We start from the raw sequence: 16,820 nt of genomic DNA on the forward strand, positions 1-16,820 counted from the left end.
ATATGTTATATTATGTTAATGCCCCTTAATCAGGAAACTGACTAAGTGATATTGAGAAAGATTGAGAAACTTTGAAGGTCACAACATATCAGACTGGACCAGGGTGCTGCAAAGTCAGTCCTGGACAGCCAGGCCCATGCCAGGTTTTTAGCATATCCACATTTAGAAAGAAAATGTTTCAGAAGTCTACATTTTTATAAATGTGGATATGCTAAAAATCTGGCATGGACCTGGCTCTCCAGGATCAACTTTGCAGACTATTAGTGATTCTTCAGCATCAAAGATTGTTTTTTTTAAGGCCACCATTTACACATTAACTTCTCCCTAAAAATGTGAGAAACAGCAATGCCGAAAATCTAAGTTCTTCAATTTTGTATTAATATGAAATAATGTGAAAAAATGCAAATAGGAATTTTAGGTACCATAATCATGTCTGTTTTACCTCTCTATAGGCAAACACCCAGCGTATCATTGCTGCCTATGGGACTACCGACGCACTTGCGTATCATGGGCCCAATCAACGTGTCCAGGCATCTGTCCAGTTATTGTCAGAAACACCGGTTCCACCCCCTGATCCGGTTCCGTCTTTTACCCATGAACTGAGAATGAACAATGTGAGCATTCTTTTTAAATTGTATTATTGCTATTATTTATATGTATCTGTGATAAATTACGTCTGAAAGAGGTGATGTTTTGTTGGGTTGTGGCCATTTGACATTAGGAAGTTGCCTCACCTTGTTGACACTCTCCCCTTTCAGCAGGACAAATGATTACAAAGGTTTGTAATTTGGGCTCCATGAAATCACAAGAAATGTGCAGAGATGCTTGGTGCACCAGAGAAATATATAATCGTGCATTTAAAGTATTCTACATGTACTAACAGGAAACATTTGCACAGTTAATAGGTCTTCACTTTAAAGGTCAATGCTGACTTATGGGTATTGCCAATGGTTATTTGTCTTGTATCTTCATTCATCTTGCTACATATGCTTCCATTGCTTTGGTGGAATATGCAGGCATGTGCACCCAAACAGCAATCTTTTAGCCCATTCCAAGATGGCCACCATATGTGCACATCTGCTCATCCATCGCAGCATTTACGACCTAACACAAGAGTCATGAGGCATTGATGGACATTTGTAGGTATTGTTTCAGCTGTCTGGAGGCAGACCTATCGTTTACAATGTATAACACATATTTGGAGTGGACCTATGTTCAGACTCTTGCTCATGATTGTATGATTTTAATGCATGTGTGGTTTTATTGTCTATTCCAGGCTTCTAGTCGAGCTTTTGAAGCTGCATTCCCTATACTACTGTTTGTCCCATTCAGGAGCATTTTTGTTCAGGGATTTCTGATAGGATGGTTAGTATCCTTCTACTGCTGTATTGAAGAGTGTACATGTCTGACTTGAGAACGTACGCAGGACTTTTGGTCCAGATATGCTATTTTCTGCCTGCAAAATAATGCTCACATTTTTTTGCAACCAGTACCTTTGAAACCAATAAGTAATTTTCTCATCCACCCAATGTACAAATAGGTTGGTTTGGGAAACTGAGATTTGGACAGTTCAAGATGTGTTGCAAGATATACCTCAAAGAAATCTATAATTAATTACGCATTTCTATTACCATATTATACCCAAATTACCCTGTGCTGTACCCTCTGATAGGTTGGCACAAAAACAGCCAGGCATAACTCAGAGGCAATGTGTACAGAATGTATGCATGTCCATGGCCAGCCTTTTAATTACAATGCACCCTGCCCTATGGGCTACCAAGAGTCTACCTTGCGGCTGAATTACATGCAATAAAAGGGGAGCTCAAGGCTTGGATACAGGGGTTATTTTTGCAAGTCGAATTGGCAGTGTGAAGCTGCATTCAGGCTTCAATAGCAGACCTGGGATATATTTTAAGGAGCTACTTGAGAGGGTGGCACAATAAGTGCTGCAGGCCCACTGGTAGCATTTAATTTACAGGGCCTGGGTATTTAGAATACTACTCCACAAGGAGGTTAAAAGTAAATTAAATGTGCCAATCAGATGTAAGCCACTTCCACAATGCTTAAGGGAGTGAGCACAAGCACTTTAGCACTGATCCTAAGGCAAACAAAAACAATTTAGCAAAAATGGGAGGGTTGAAGGCAATAAGTTTTGGGGTGACCCTGCAGAGAAGGCCAGCTCTAACAAGTGCCTACCCTAGGGGTGACTTAATTAAAAAGAAGGTCTAGGCCTGGCAAAAGGTTTATTCTGCCAGGCCGAAACGGCAGTTTGCACACAACGGCTGCAACAGCAGGTTTGAGACATGTTTTACAGGGCTACTTAGGTGGATGGCACATTATAGGCAGCAGGCACACTAGTAACATTTAACTTACGGGCCCTTTGTACAGGTAAAATCCCTTTACTAAGTGCTTACACTCAAGTGGCACAATTAATGTAATTGTAAGCCAATCTGACCATGTTTAGGAGAGAGCACTAGCACTTTAGCAGTAGAAAAGTGCCCACCATCCTAAAAGTTGATAAAAGCTGGTTCAAACAGCAAAAGGATTGAAGGCAAAAACCGTTTGGGTTTGTTCTACAGAGAGGAGGGCCAAGTCCAACACTTACTATACAGACAAAAATCAAACCTTTTCACAAAGCCTACAGAATGCCATAAAATAATGCATTTCAAACACAATGTAACACAACAAAGGGATATCTTTCTCTGCTTAATATTTCCTCACTGCCTGTTAGGTCCAGTTATGAGACTGATGGTAAGCCTCTGGGTAGCCATGCAACAGAACAGAATAAAGCAAAAGCAGACACAACATCCTGCTGTGCTACTATCCCAGGAAAGGCTTGTTTAGTTTTCTGGGTAGCTTTGGTTTGCTGGGACAATTCCATTTATTACTCACTGTCTACAGCCAAGATTGCCGTCACCGCAGCTCTGAGAGACATATGCTTTTGTTTTGGAGATGCTGGTATGGTTCTCTTTGTTCTTATGTCTTCCTGCACAGAAGAGTATGCAGCAGGTGTGCCGTATTGCGCACCACGATGGAAACATTTGTATGCTTTTCTTCATTGGCTGCTTTGTTGCTGGGAGCTTGTTTCTTAGAGGCCATCTTCACTTCTTGTTGGTGAGCAGCATTAGCACTAAGCAGAGAAGTTCTGGACTTCAGTGTCACCTAAATCAGACTTCTCTATCGCAGTTCCGTCCACTTATAGGTAATAAATAATAAGAAAGACTGTCAGACCTGGACTCTCTATTCAATGTTATACAAGTTATCATGGTAAAAATAATATATCCATGTGCAAACTAACTGATTTGTTAGACAGGGCACTGCTTAGACCAAAGTAAATGAATTACGACATATTAAACGCATGGTGGAGGCAGGTGACACATAGAGCAAATACTTCCCCTGTGGAGAAAGCAATCAGTGCCACCATTCAGTGAGGCAGAGTAAAAGCAGAAGACATTACACATGTTCTTAAGATGTGAAAGGCAGTCAAGACAGAGTGTATCCCTCCTGCATATGGCTACAGACAAATGGAACCCCTCTTTAATAGGACAGCTTTCACAAGCAGAGAACACACTACCCCTATACCATAGGAGGAAATTATTAGGTAGAGTGAACCCCATTTCCATAAGGCATGTCTTATGGACAGAATTCTGTATCCCTCTTCCATAGGACATGGCTGATGAACACAACAGAATGTACCCTTGTTCTGTAGGTCACTGTTCCTGGACAGTTCAGAGGGTACCCCTCTTCAGTATCATGTGACATTTGAGCAGAACAGAGTGCACCCCTCTTTCATAGGACATGTCTTTTGGACAGGGGGCTGTAATCTTCTTCCATAAGGCATAGATCACTGGCAGAAAGGAGGACAGCCTAGGGGCAGAGATGGCAGAGCGGTACTTCTGTAGGACAAGGCTTAAGAACAGAAAACTGTATCCCTCCTCTTTGATAAGGCCTGGCCTAGGGACAGCACAGAAAGAGCCCTTCTAGCCTAGGACAAATATAGCTAGCAGAGAAAGGTCACTTCTTCCAAAGTACATGGGTTGTGTACACCGCAGATTGTACTCTTTTTTTTCAGAGGATATGACTTAGAGACAGAGCAGTTTGCACAACTTCCATATTTACGGCTCATAGGGATATGACAGCTCAATCTTCAGTTCAGTATGGTTTATGCAAACAGACATGGTAACCCTTTCCTAGTGATAAAATATATTGACAGACCAACCCCCAATATCAGGAATTGCCTCATGGATAGAACAGGTTATACCTATTATCTCAACATCTCCTTATGGCTAGAGCAATCCTTGACTCTCATCCCAGCATTTGCTTCACGGTTAGAGCAAGTTGTACTTCTCATCCCAGGATCTGCCCCAAAGTGGCACCTGTAGAACTCATTTCAGGATATGATGATTGTTCAGTATAGGGAAAGATGCGGAAGACATTGTAACGCGAAGGGTTAATTAGCTTGAGCAGTGTAGATGAGTGTAATGCCTGTTGAAACCCCCTCCCAAACATCGTGGAAAAGTCCATGATATTATTTTCAAGCTTGTTTGTGTAGAAGACGCCGTCTCAACCTTGAGAACGAGAGTACAGGGAGAAGATGGAATGAAAACAAAGGCTGGAGAAGGGCAGAGCAGCCAAGTACTGATAACATAGCTAGAAAATGCCAGAATGAGATAGAATCCAGGCTTCGAGTTTTTTTAAGCACTGAAGTGTGGGTGAGGGATTTGGAAGCTGGCAGGTGGAAGTGTGGAAGCTGCCATGGCCCAGCGCTGCCTCCCTGTTTGCTCGTGGTGCTTGAGGGGGAGAGAGGTCCAAGCAGGCGGTAGAGGGCTTCCCAGCATGTCGTGGACTAAGTTAAGTTTCCACACAGGGATGAAAGGCCTTTGTTTCTCTGCTCTATTATTATGACTGGTTATTTATGCTTGCACTGTGTTTATAACCTGAAGTATTCAGCTCGTTTATATTTTGCTTTCTAAACCTCTTAGTGTGAACTGCTACAATAACTGAAACATGCATTTTGGTGTGCAGTAACTCAAAGCTTATCTGAAGTATTCAGTTCGTTTATATTATGCCTCCTGAACATCGTAGTGAGAGCCTGCTGCAGTAATTGAAACATGCATTTTGGTGTGCAGTAAATCAAAGCTTATCTGAAGTATTCAACTCATTTATATTCTGCTTCCTGAATATCGTAGTGTGATGCATTTTAGTATACAGTTAATCAAAACTTATATCTGTCAATGAACCCTTTGCCTATATATATATATATATATATATATATATATATATATATATATATATATATATATATATATATATAAATATGTATATATACATAGATGCTACTTGTAGTGTACTTATACATAAATAGATGCTTTTCATTGCTATTGTTAATGTGCTAAATGCCTACATTTTACCTGCAATTTTAGTAAAGCTAAATTGTATTTATAATTGCCGTGTGGTCCTTCATTGAGCGTCCTTATTGACTTATACCGAACAGGTGTCAACCAGTCACCTGGATAAGACAGATGATGGACCGAGCACAGTTTTTGTTTCCATGTCAACTGATCTGTCCCATATTTAGAGCAGGCCATACCCCTTATCAAGATCTGCTCAGTAGATGGAGAAATATGTACCTTATGTTCATTAGTATATTTTGAGGTCTGTCCCAAGAAAAGAGCAATTGCTACCATTCATCACAGTACATCTTCATAGACAGAACACGTTTATGGCATCCAAGAATCTGTCAATGGACGATCCACTAGACATTGCAGGTTCTTTTAAATGTCCACTGAAACGGACACAGAAATAAAGCAGGCCACATAAATGGGAAATTTCTAGCCGTGTTCATTGATGGGATTTTCAGCTAGAGAGTTAGGGTTCCTGCTCAGACTGTTGTTCTAATCCCATAAGGTCCGTTTGCCCCCCACACAGTGTTCTGCAGTAGTTTCCTAATTTGCAATAAAACATATATTTATAAAAACATTTCTTTTCAGAACTCTTCATTATCCATATAAACCCTTACATATTGTCAATATACACAATATTTGCTGATCGTGGGATATGCACACTTCGCTAAATACACTGACATGGTCTCAGAGTGACATGTCATTCACTCAAGCCTTAAAGAAAGTTCTGCATGCAGAATAGTATTTTATTCAAGAATGCTTACATATTTGTTGCTTGTGTCATGGATTGATTCCATTCCTTTGTCAAGGTCTAGAGTAATCACCTAACTTCATCCTCTCTTTCGGTCTGCCCAGGTTGAGTAGCACCCAATTGTAAGCTTTCAATAATTAAAATCTCCGCCAAGTATGTGTGTTCTACCTTACCACCATACCATCAGTAGTTCTTGGAAAGGAGGTATATTTACTACGACTGCCACACAGACATTACTAAGGGTAAAGAGAAACACAGCGATCTCTACACTATTGAGCACCTTATGGTTGCCACCTTTCTCAGAACAAATGCTGGTCATTTTTTTATTTCACTGTATTCGAACAGTCAAGTACTGGTAGGTGAAAGATTGTGTGTAAAAATATCAATATTATTTTATAGCATCACAATTATCACACTGTTTGTCTTAATAATTATTAATTGCATATCGTGAGACAATGGGTTCTTCCCATCTACTCTGCCTGGATTTTTCACTTTTTGATCATATGTTTTTTGATCTTTTACTGTGGGGGAGCCTCATAACCTGCCACTCACCTGTGGTACACTCATGATAAATGAACTGCACATGTTTACCGCCAGTGTCTACCTTTTAACATAAGGCCACTACGTTGCAGCAAGGCTAAGGAACACTTGGCTGGTTACATGTAAACACGTCTGTACTAGTGCAAGGGCTGTTTGTAGGAGATTCTGGTCAGGCGCAGTCTGCAAACTGTGCATAGGTAGCTGGTTGCAGAGGGGACTCTGCAGGACTGGATAATGACCTTAGGTAAGCCTCATAATGTTACTGCACACTTGTAGGGAAAGTCAGTGTTGTTTACTGTCTTGTCTGCAGTGACACTCCATTATACATCAATGGGGAAGGCTGCCTTAGAGTGCAGCCGCGCTTTCCTTTTGCCTACAGAGGCCAATGACATATCAAATTGGGGCAGTACCTGTGCGGGGAAAAATCAGTTCTGCAAATTACAAATTGATATCTGTCCAGGAATGCCATGTTTCTTATGCTCATGTGAGGCCTTATATCACACTGCAGTGCCAAGTTACTTAGATTTGTTTGTGTCAGGAACAAAGGCCTTCCCACACAAAGGGAGTAATTAACAGTGCTTCATTCTGCTCCTGTGGAAGGAAGAGGTGGGATGAAATGATCTTCATTAATCTGTACCAGGGTTAGGCCTGCCCAAGCCCACTAAACAAAGGAGGGAGCCTAGACCACTGGAGCAAAAACGGAGGAGGGGGGTCCCTTTGAAGTTTGGTGTAAAAGGCCCTGACAGTGATGTCAGCGATCGGCGGAGCTGAGGCTCCAAGAGCAGATGTTACTAGTGACTCCTGGGTGACGTCATTTAGAAATGTCCCAGCAAGCCGTGCAGGAAGGTTGGGACAGGGGTGGAGAGGTGATGTGGCACCCCAGGATAGTCCAGAGGTGCCTCACTTCTGGAACCTACCACCCCCACTTAAAAGGTCTTGTGCAAGGGAGATAGTTGGTTGTGAATTTCTGCTGGACACTGCAGCTGGAGGTGGCTGTCATGGACAACTGGGAGGAAGAACCCCCTGACATCCACCTGGACCCAGAACTCTGACTACAGTTGTCCCCAGGACCAGTGGGCTCACCCCACGACCATAGAAGCTGGTCTCCTTACACCCCTGAGGACTAGTTGGGGGAAGACTGGCCTTCTACACAAAGGAGGAGAGAAGCCATGATGAAGCAAAGGACAAAGGCTGGTGCATGGAGCCCCCTGCAAACTTAGCTACCCAGAGGTCTGAGAAAAGTGCTCCAGGTGGTTAGGGCTCAATACCTGAAGCAAAATTAGATCAAAAGCATGCAAAATGGGCCAATGCATCCTGAGATATCAGCAGGAGAAGGATCTTGCCTTTGACCCCTAGCGTGATACCGGATCATATGGAGCTCCACAGCAGTTTTTCACCCTACCTCAAGAAAGTCTTAATTTTTGTATGCTGAGAAAGGGCATTCACTGAGTCCCCACCCCAAAATTGCCAGGACTTGAGGACTGCATCCCTTTGACCAGTTTATGGATTTGGGGGTTGGGGATCCCCAACTCTTGAGCTCCCAATGCCTCGAGGTATGGTAGAGTGCCGTTGCAGCAAGCGGTGGGCTCACTGAGCTTCCTCCACCATCCAAGACATGAGGGGGTGCCATGAGAATTTTTTTTCTAAATGATTTATGAAATAATGATGTTGATGCTAACTAGTGATCAAAGTACGTATGCTTTATTATCATTAATAAGTGCTTTCACACATGGTTATTTTTGATTATTGCATTTAATTCTAAGATGATGATGTCTGACAGTGTTATTTGTTGTACTCACTGACCTCTTCAGGAGTCAGAAGTGAAAATTCAATGTCATAAAAATGTATTCTCAACCTTACGTAAATTTGTAAATGACTGCATAGTATTCAGTTGAGTTTGCAATAAATGTATTTTTCCTTTTTCAAAAGAAAAAGCAAAGACCGGACCATCATTTATTCAGTGTTATTCCTGCTACCCTGAGAGATTCCAGTGCTACAATGGGGTATTTTGTTCCCAGTGGAGGGCAAATGTGGGCCCATTACTTGCAGAACACACAGCTAATTGCCCCTTTCCCTACACATATTATTTAGCTCTCAAGCCCTTCTTAATGGATTTCAGCTCGTGTTTGCTGTTTTAGGATTATATTTAAACAGTTAACAAGTACCTGAATTTCACTGCTCGTTCCACTGTTTGTACTGGCAGGTACATAAAACTAAGGGCTAGCCATACAACTAATGCATGCAAAATGCCATTGAGTCAGAAGCAAGGAACTGGCTGAATATGCCAGTGGCACAATTGTATGTATCATGGGTTGCCTGCAAACTCATACATTCATTCAGTTACCTAATCATTCATCCACCTCTGAACTAATTCATCCTTTCATCTTCCCGTTGACCTAGTCTTGTATTTAGCCAATCACACATTCATACAAATGCACATGTGACAGTCACTGGAGAAGCACTTTCACTATGCAAGAACGTTTGAGAGTTTTTTTGTTTTTAGCTAGAATTAGTTCCTCGCTTTCATGTGTGAGGTTGAGATCCTGCTTGGCTGGTAGACACCACTTCATTCCACCTGATTGTGGTATTTAACACAGCCAGCTTTTAAAACTCCTTAGGCAGGTGTTTGGAATTAACTTAAGCATTGTTTATGCTCATCATTGGGTGTTTCAACATTCTGAGGGTGGAAAAAGTCCAGGCACATATTTGAATCTTGCATCTGTAATGATTAACAGGTTGACTTTCACTAATTTGTTCACGTAAGGGACACCCTTGTAAAGCTAGGGAGTAAAGTCATTCTTTTCTGAGAGTACTGTTTCCAGACATTTGGAAAGTTCTGTTCTAGAATGACGTATTGAAGGTATCCTGCTTTAGGGTTTTGAATGCTATGCTCTTACATTATCTTTTTCTCATCATCTCCAATTTTTAGTATCCTGTGCCATCTGCTGATACAACATACGCCTGTGCATACCTGCAGCTGCCACAAGTGTCAGTGAAGCATCACATGTATAGGGTAACTTTCTGTTTTCCTAATAGTTAATTCTCTTGCAAACACTTTTGGCATGTTCATCGTTTTATATTTTAGATCATGACATTGATTGTTATCCATGTAATTGACGATTTTATTGCTTGATACTGGCAATTACCTGACTATACACCGCCACCTTCAAGCCAAAGCATATTTCTGCAGTTGGTGTTCGATTAAAAATATCAAACACAATTATCATGGAACAGTAAATCATGTCAAAAATATTGAGGACAAGAATATCTTGGAGGTCATTTTCAATGGGCAAGTAAAGTTTGACCATATATTACTCCACATATATGTATCTTGACGGTAAATATATCTTCAAAGTACATAGATCTGGAGTTAAGACTAGTAAATTTACACTTACCTTTTTGCACTTACCTTCTCAATAGTCTGTTCCTTCATATTTTTGACACAATATTCTGTCCACATGCATTCCTAAAGCACCCTGGTCCTTAACATCCACACTGCTATAGTTGCACATCAACCAGCGACCAGTGCTATGACAGGTATGTGATAATGGTGAAATATGAAGCCTACAATTAGTCCAGCCTATCACTAATGCTTGTTGGCCTAAAACAGCATACAGTGGCATTAACAGAAAAAAATACTATGGCTACCTCTAACAGAACTAGTATGGTTAAATCTAAGGTGAACATGATCATAATATTTTATTGCAGTAACATTACACCTGTAAGCAATCAAAATGTGATAAACAGTTTACTTCACCAAAAAGGAAGGCAGAAGTGATGCAGGCTTGTGTTCTTTCACCTAATATTAATTGAGAGAGTTGCCCAATATTACAAGAGAACCAGGAACATTTCCTAGGGACATATGGTAAAAACTATGCGGTCATCCTATAAGTGGAAGGTAAGCCCTCCATAACTTTATATAATTAGAAGAAACTGAATACATTTTAATAACATTTGGTGTTTTTGGAAGCAAAAAGACATAAATATATAAATTTGCAATCAACAATGATGGGCATAGGGCCAAACAGAAAGCAACATAAAACTCCTACTTTTCAGAAGGAAAAACAAAGTGTCATTTAGATTACTAATTATCTAGAGAAACATGGATGGACTATGTTTTCACTTGTTGAACTGATGAATAGTTCATCTCAGTAGGGTGCTTCCGGAAGACTAGCAAGTATGCAAATAATCTCTTTAGAATATCATTGTATGAAATATTTATATGCATATTGAATGTGGATCTCCAGAAGAATTGAATTTTACTTTTGGTGCTTTGTGAGCTTAGGTTCAAAGAATAGACTTATGAGAAAAAATATTGGTGGTTCTGCAATATTATTATAAAATTTAGATATTGAAAAAATGTAGGCCATTAAATACGTTCATCAATGCATTCAAAGTTTGTCTATCAAGGTCCCCCTGAAATCCTTCAATGTAACACCATCTTGAATGCTTAAAATAGAATAGAAGCTTGGGGATGTTATCTGTAGTGGCTCGTCTTCCAATAGCATATTAAAATACTAATATATACCTATTTTTTGTTTGAATGAGTTAGTACATTGTCTATTGAGCAGTGGACCACCAGACTTCTCTCCATTGAAGAATTGCAACTTACAGATTGCCATTAAAAGATGTCAGGATCTTCCTGTGAGCAAGGCTTACCTAAAGCTCTAAATATGAGTACTCACATGTGAATGGTGTATAAACTGGAGTGAGTGACAAATCCCATAGGTTCATACAAATGTATCTAATTTTAATCCACAAGTTCCTTATATGAACCTGATTTTACGGACAAGCATAGTGCCAAAATAAACTTTATCGTAATTTGTATGTAAATGTATCCCTTGTGTTTAGAACGCCTGAAAACCAATTTTGTCTTTGATCCCTGTATTGGACACTAGAACATAAATGAGTATCTGGAAAACAGGAAAAGTTGGCACTAGTGAAGCACTGCATTGGCAGTCAATTAATTACATGAAATCTTCCAAGCACTTAAAGGCAATACCCAAATGCAAGTTATTTATCACTAGGAGTGTGTGCAAAATGTAGCTGAGGGGCAATTATTTTTCAACAAAATGCTATAACCGGTTGGCATACAATATCATGAAACTGATTGAAAGGTTTATTGCAGGAACCCTACGTCTGTAAGAAAACAAATGGTTTACTCTACCAAAAAGGAAGAAAGGAATGAGTGATGCCGGGCACTGTTTTTTTATTGTAGACGTGGTAGGAAGAGGAGGAAACAGAATCCCATTTCTCGTTGAGATGCCCAACTATTTGCTTATAGGGCAATTATAGTTTAGGCCATTTTTGCGATTCACAACTAAAGACAGGGCAGAATTAATACATCTTCTCACAGTCTTATAAGACTAACTGGAGCAAACAGCAGCTTTATAAAAAGAATATCATCTGGAAACCCAGGAAAGCAATGGATGAGGTTAAGAGAATTGTTATTTTACTTAATAGTGTTATTTTATTCTATTTTTCATTCCAAATGTATTATTGTTATACTGAAAGTTGCATAAACATTACTCTGTAATAGGAGACACAGTTGAACAAATACAGATTTGAAGTTCCTACCACTGACAATTATATTTTCATATTTTTCACTGCACTTCTTTGTTCAAAAGGAATTGTAATACTATGTGTGATTTTTTGCAGTTGTAATTTTATTACTCCCTAAAATGTAATAAGCTAAATTAACTGTGTACTAAATAGTCCATCGTAAGTTGAGCAACTGTGCCAATGTATGCTGGTTTGCATCATTTTGTCATGGTGTATCCTTTACAGCCTCAATTAATTCATGTAGATGTAAGAAGTACTCTCTACCCTGGAGAATTCTGGGTGGCCAGATTCAATGTATTTATTCCTTTGGTATTTCATTTAACATTATCACTAAATCTGCAAATGGCTAGTGTTCTACTTTAATGACATTGCAAATTAGAGATCAGCAGTTACAGGAGTCGATGCTAGTGATTCATAAACCACAAGGCATTGAAAAATATACAATACACTTGTCAAATGCTAACAGTTTTATCTGATGCCCTCCCCTGCACTGTAACATGTCTTTCCCCATTGCAGTTTGAATCGGTCATACAAAGTGGCAACGAAGACCTGGTTCATCACATCCTGATCTACGGATGTCCCAACGATACGAACGTCTCCATCCCACCTGGGATTTGTATGAACAACACAGAATTTTTTCCCTGCAGACAGGCCGTTTACGGATGGGCCGTTGGCGGCGGGGTGAGTCAAAGTATTTAGGACTGAGGTTGTTCAAAGTTTGTGGCCATAAATGTACCATGCCTTATATAATGGTACACAACATTTTCAACGCTTGGCATGTCACAAGTCACTTTAATCTTGATCAACCACCATCACTTGCCTTTTCTTTTAAACACCACTTCACATACTGCATCAGCAGGCATTCTTTCTGTATCATACCTTCACTTTCCCTGTTTAACTGCTTTCATCAAACTTGAAACTCAACTTTAGCTTCTGTTCTTGTGTCCTTGGTCGCATCACTATTATGTTATATCTTTCTCATCTGTCAGCACCAGTATTTTAATATCACTTACGGTGAGATTTCCCAAGAGTAGCACAGTTTTAAAAAGTCTGGGAAGGCAAACACCAAGAAGAGAAAAGTTAGGGGCATGAGAAGAAAGGGAAAAGAAAGAGAAAGGAGAGAAAAAACTATACAGCAAAAATATTAAACAAATTGTAGAGAAATTAACAAATATTTCTGGAGTGTAGTGATGATAAAACCAGATTGGAGGGTCCCCAGGAACCCAAAGTGTCAGGTCCTCAATTATAACAACCAGTGCCTTACACGTCCATCTTCGTGGAACCCCAATTTGCAGACTGCTGAACCATATCTACAAAGCTTTTCATTGCCTCAGAAATATGGGACAAGGCAGAGCAAGTTGCCGCATTGCTGTACTCTGTGTGAGGGGGGATTCCATGGGCATTGTGATGGGATTTCCCATGCAGCACCAATGGGTTTTGACTCATTCCCAGATTTACAAGAACATGGAACCCGTGGAATGCATAAAAATCTTACAACGCCCATTGGAAGCATAATGAAGAGAAACATCTTTACTTCTCCTCCTTTTTAGCTCTTTATTTGTGTGCTGCATTCTGCCTGCCTGTTTGTCAGGGTAGAGAGGCAGCACAGTCTAAGGCTTGCTCACAGAGGTGCCTTGGTGAGAAATCCAGAACTGCACAACCAAGCAAATAACAATTGAATTACAGTCAGTGCTTTCTCTAAACAGTACAAAATTACAGACTTAATCAAGACGGCAGGAAGAAATAACAGTGATAAGATGTCTAAATTCTGTGCAACATGCAGGGAGCGCATAGGACAGGTCCTGGTCACCAAACAACTTTATAAACACCACCTAAACCCTGGAATAGACACATGCCTCATTGTTTGTGCTCAGGGGCAGACCCCCAGAGCTTCAATACTCTCCTACGTCCCTGCAGCAAATCTCCAGAGATGTTCAGCAGATCAGTGAAGTAGCTTCGGATGCCTACAGGTAGGACCTTGAACATGATGCAGATGCTGAATTTAATTCTAGCCTTTAGAGGGAGCTAATGATCCCTGAAGAGAGGGCCGATGTGATTGAATTTCCTTTTCACTGTGAGTGTGCTGTGGAATGGTTGATTTTATGGGTAGCATGGTGCTCACTGGAAAGCCAGAGAAGATGGTATTCCCTGTGTCTAAATTGGGGATTACAGTTACTTAGCAGCATTCTATAATTGATCATCGGATAGCAGAAGCATTACTCTTTTTAGTTGCTGCAGATGGACATTTGTAGTTTAGACAAATTTGCTAAAGTGAATTTCAAATAAGGAGGCGCTGTCAATGATGAAGCCATAGAGGAAGAAGGTTGGCCTGCATAGTCTGGTTTAGGACTGGATCAATTCTGTGTTTGTATAGTTAATCAGGTTCCTGAAAAACCAGGTAACAGCTCAGGTACATGTACTCCTAAACACACCCAAAAAAGTTTCTGGGAACACAGCCAGGGGTGTAAATTAACGCGCCCACAGCCTCTGCAATGTGTGGCAACCCCCGGATTCACACAATGGTTTCTTGTTTGGGAGGGGGTCCCCGCACCTCACAAAACTATGCCAATGGGTAAACACTTGGGAAAACAACCTGCAGAATTGGTGGGGGAGGGGCAACCCTGCAGGAGGACCCCATTGAGCCCAAGACCAATGAATATCTGTAAGATCTGTGAGACGATGGGCCCTCCATCACATTTTGCAAGGGGGATGGGCATCATTGTGTTATGCCACTGAACCCAAACACATTAACATGGACAGGGTAACATATTTAAGTTGATAATGGGGAGCACACTGCTGCTACTAGGTGCCCCCCAGGTGCAAATGTGCTGCTTTTCCAGTGTCCTGGCCCTCCTGCGGCATAAACATCAAATACTCCCATTTTCCTACAGAATCCCAATGGCTTCAAGGGTGAACCTCCAGGTCTGTGGCTTGGCCTTTTATCCAACTGACTATTGACAGTAAATGTCTACTTTTTGTTTTTGTGCAATGTTTGCTGTAACTCTAGGTTTTTGAGTGGATGCCCATGGTTCCTCTTGTGCGGATGGGCATATGCTAGTTGGCCCTTCTGCTCACATGGCTCACTTTCCTTCAACTTGATGGTGGAGCTCGTTCTCTGCACCCCTCTGTGTCTTCATACACGTTGTGCAGCTGAATCAGGAGAACTGTTGTTTCCTACTCCCCAGACGTAAGCATGGGGAGTGGGGAACAGAGTGCAACAGTGCTCGAGAATCTGAAGGAACTCCAATCTCTTTACGCTCCATTAAGCTCTGCTTCAGACACTTCCCTGCCCAGAGAAAATGTAATGGCAGTATCTCACCTTTAAGGTAATTATATGTAAATATTGTGCACTTCCAATCTTGCTGATCCCCCGGGAAGACTCAAAGCCATAGGAACTCCTAAGGGATTTCATGTAAATTCCGCTTAGGATTTTCTTGCTTCCAGGTGTCCCTGTACAGAGCGCTCAGTGTTGTTTCAGAGAGCTGAACATGAACAAAATACTTTTAGAGAGTATGTACAGGCCATTGGTAATGTGGTTTACAGCTCTCCGGTATATGTGATGTTCTTGAACATGTAGGAGTGTTTTTTGCACACTTCATGTCCCTCAATTGTTGAATGCAGTTTGTGTGGGCACCATTGGTTTTTATCATCCCTGGAAAATGCTGCATCCTCCCTATAGCAGGAGTAGGCTGAAGAGTTTGGTCCTACCTTCCCTGAACTAACCCCTGGAGGTCTACTGCCTTGTGGGCTCCCTGGAGCAGCACCCATGTCCTCAGAGAGACCACTCTTCCCGTCTGCAGGCCCCAAGACCCAGAACAAGAGTGATTATCTTAATTGTCTAAATATGACTCATCCTGAGCCCCAGCAGGTCTATTTTGCAAACTCTTTACTACAGTAGAGCTTACCATAGTTATACCATTGTTCATCCATTTGTGCTCATCGTCTATAAACAATTTACAGTCAGAATCCCAATTTAGAGCCTATTTTTCAGTGCAGAAACTCAGCATTCGGTGAGTGATGTCACAATAATGCCTCAGATCAAGTCTGCCACTAGAGCATTCTCTTACTGGAGATAAATATATTGCATTCATGCGTACAAAACCCAAGTCAAACGTGAACACCTTGTCACCTAAATCAGGCCTCAATGCTGAGAAAGTGGCACAGCAAAATACCAATAATGCACTGACCAGCTTACCCACTGGTCTTTCAGTGAAGTACCCTTCATGTACAAATAAAGTAGCCTATTACTAAGCGTTACATCAATATACAGTTTGCACAATTCATTACCTGAAGCCACACTGACTGTACTGAGCTATAAATCTTGAAAGGTGAAACACATTGGTGTTTTTCACTCTGATTTCTCTTTAATGCTATATAAATAGGTCAAGGCCTCTTGGGATCCATGGCTGACCCTGCCATGCCCAGTTGGCTCATGGCTGCTCAGAGCCTACCTCCTCTGGCAAAACAAGAGGGGCTAGATCTGACGATGGAAAATAAATAGTGGACCATGAGAGATCATTCCCAGTGGCATATACAGTATGTAAACCTGCTATATATACTCTCAG

The 16,820-nt window shown here is 41.0% G+C and overlaps 1 long non-coding RNA gene across 1 annotated transcript; it reads left to right on the plus strand.

Moving 5' to 3' along the window:
• The first annotated feature begins 458 nt into the window (after positions 1-458).
• LOC138247156 (uncharacterized) lies at positions 459-12,923 on the plus strand. Its single transcript, XR_011194351.1, has 3 exons — positions 459-614; positions 9,623-9,706; positions 12,772-12,923. It is a non-coding gene; the product is annotated as an uncharacterized lncRNA (long non-coding RNA).
• The last annotated feature ends 3,897 nt before the right edge of the window (positions 12,924-16,820 follow it).

Source organism: Pleurodeles waltl, chromosome 7, assembly GCF_031143425.1.
Source record: "Pleurodeles waltl isolate 20211129_DDA chromosome 7, aPleWal1.hap1.20221129, whole genome shotgun sequence".
In the NCBI taxonomy this organism is placed as follows: domain Eukaryota; kingdom Metazoa; phylum Chordata; class Amphibia; order Caudata; family Salamandridae; genus Pleurodeles; species Pleurodeles waltl.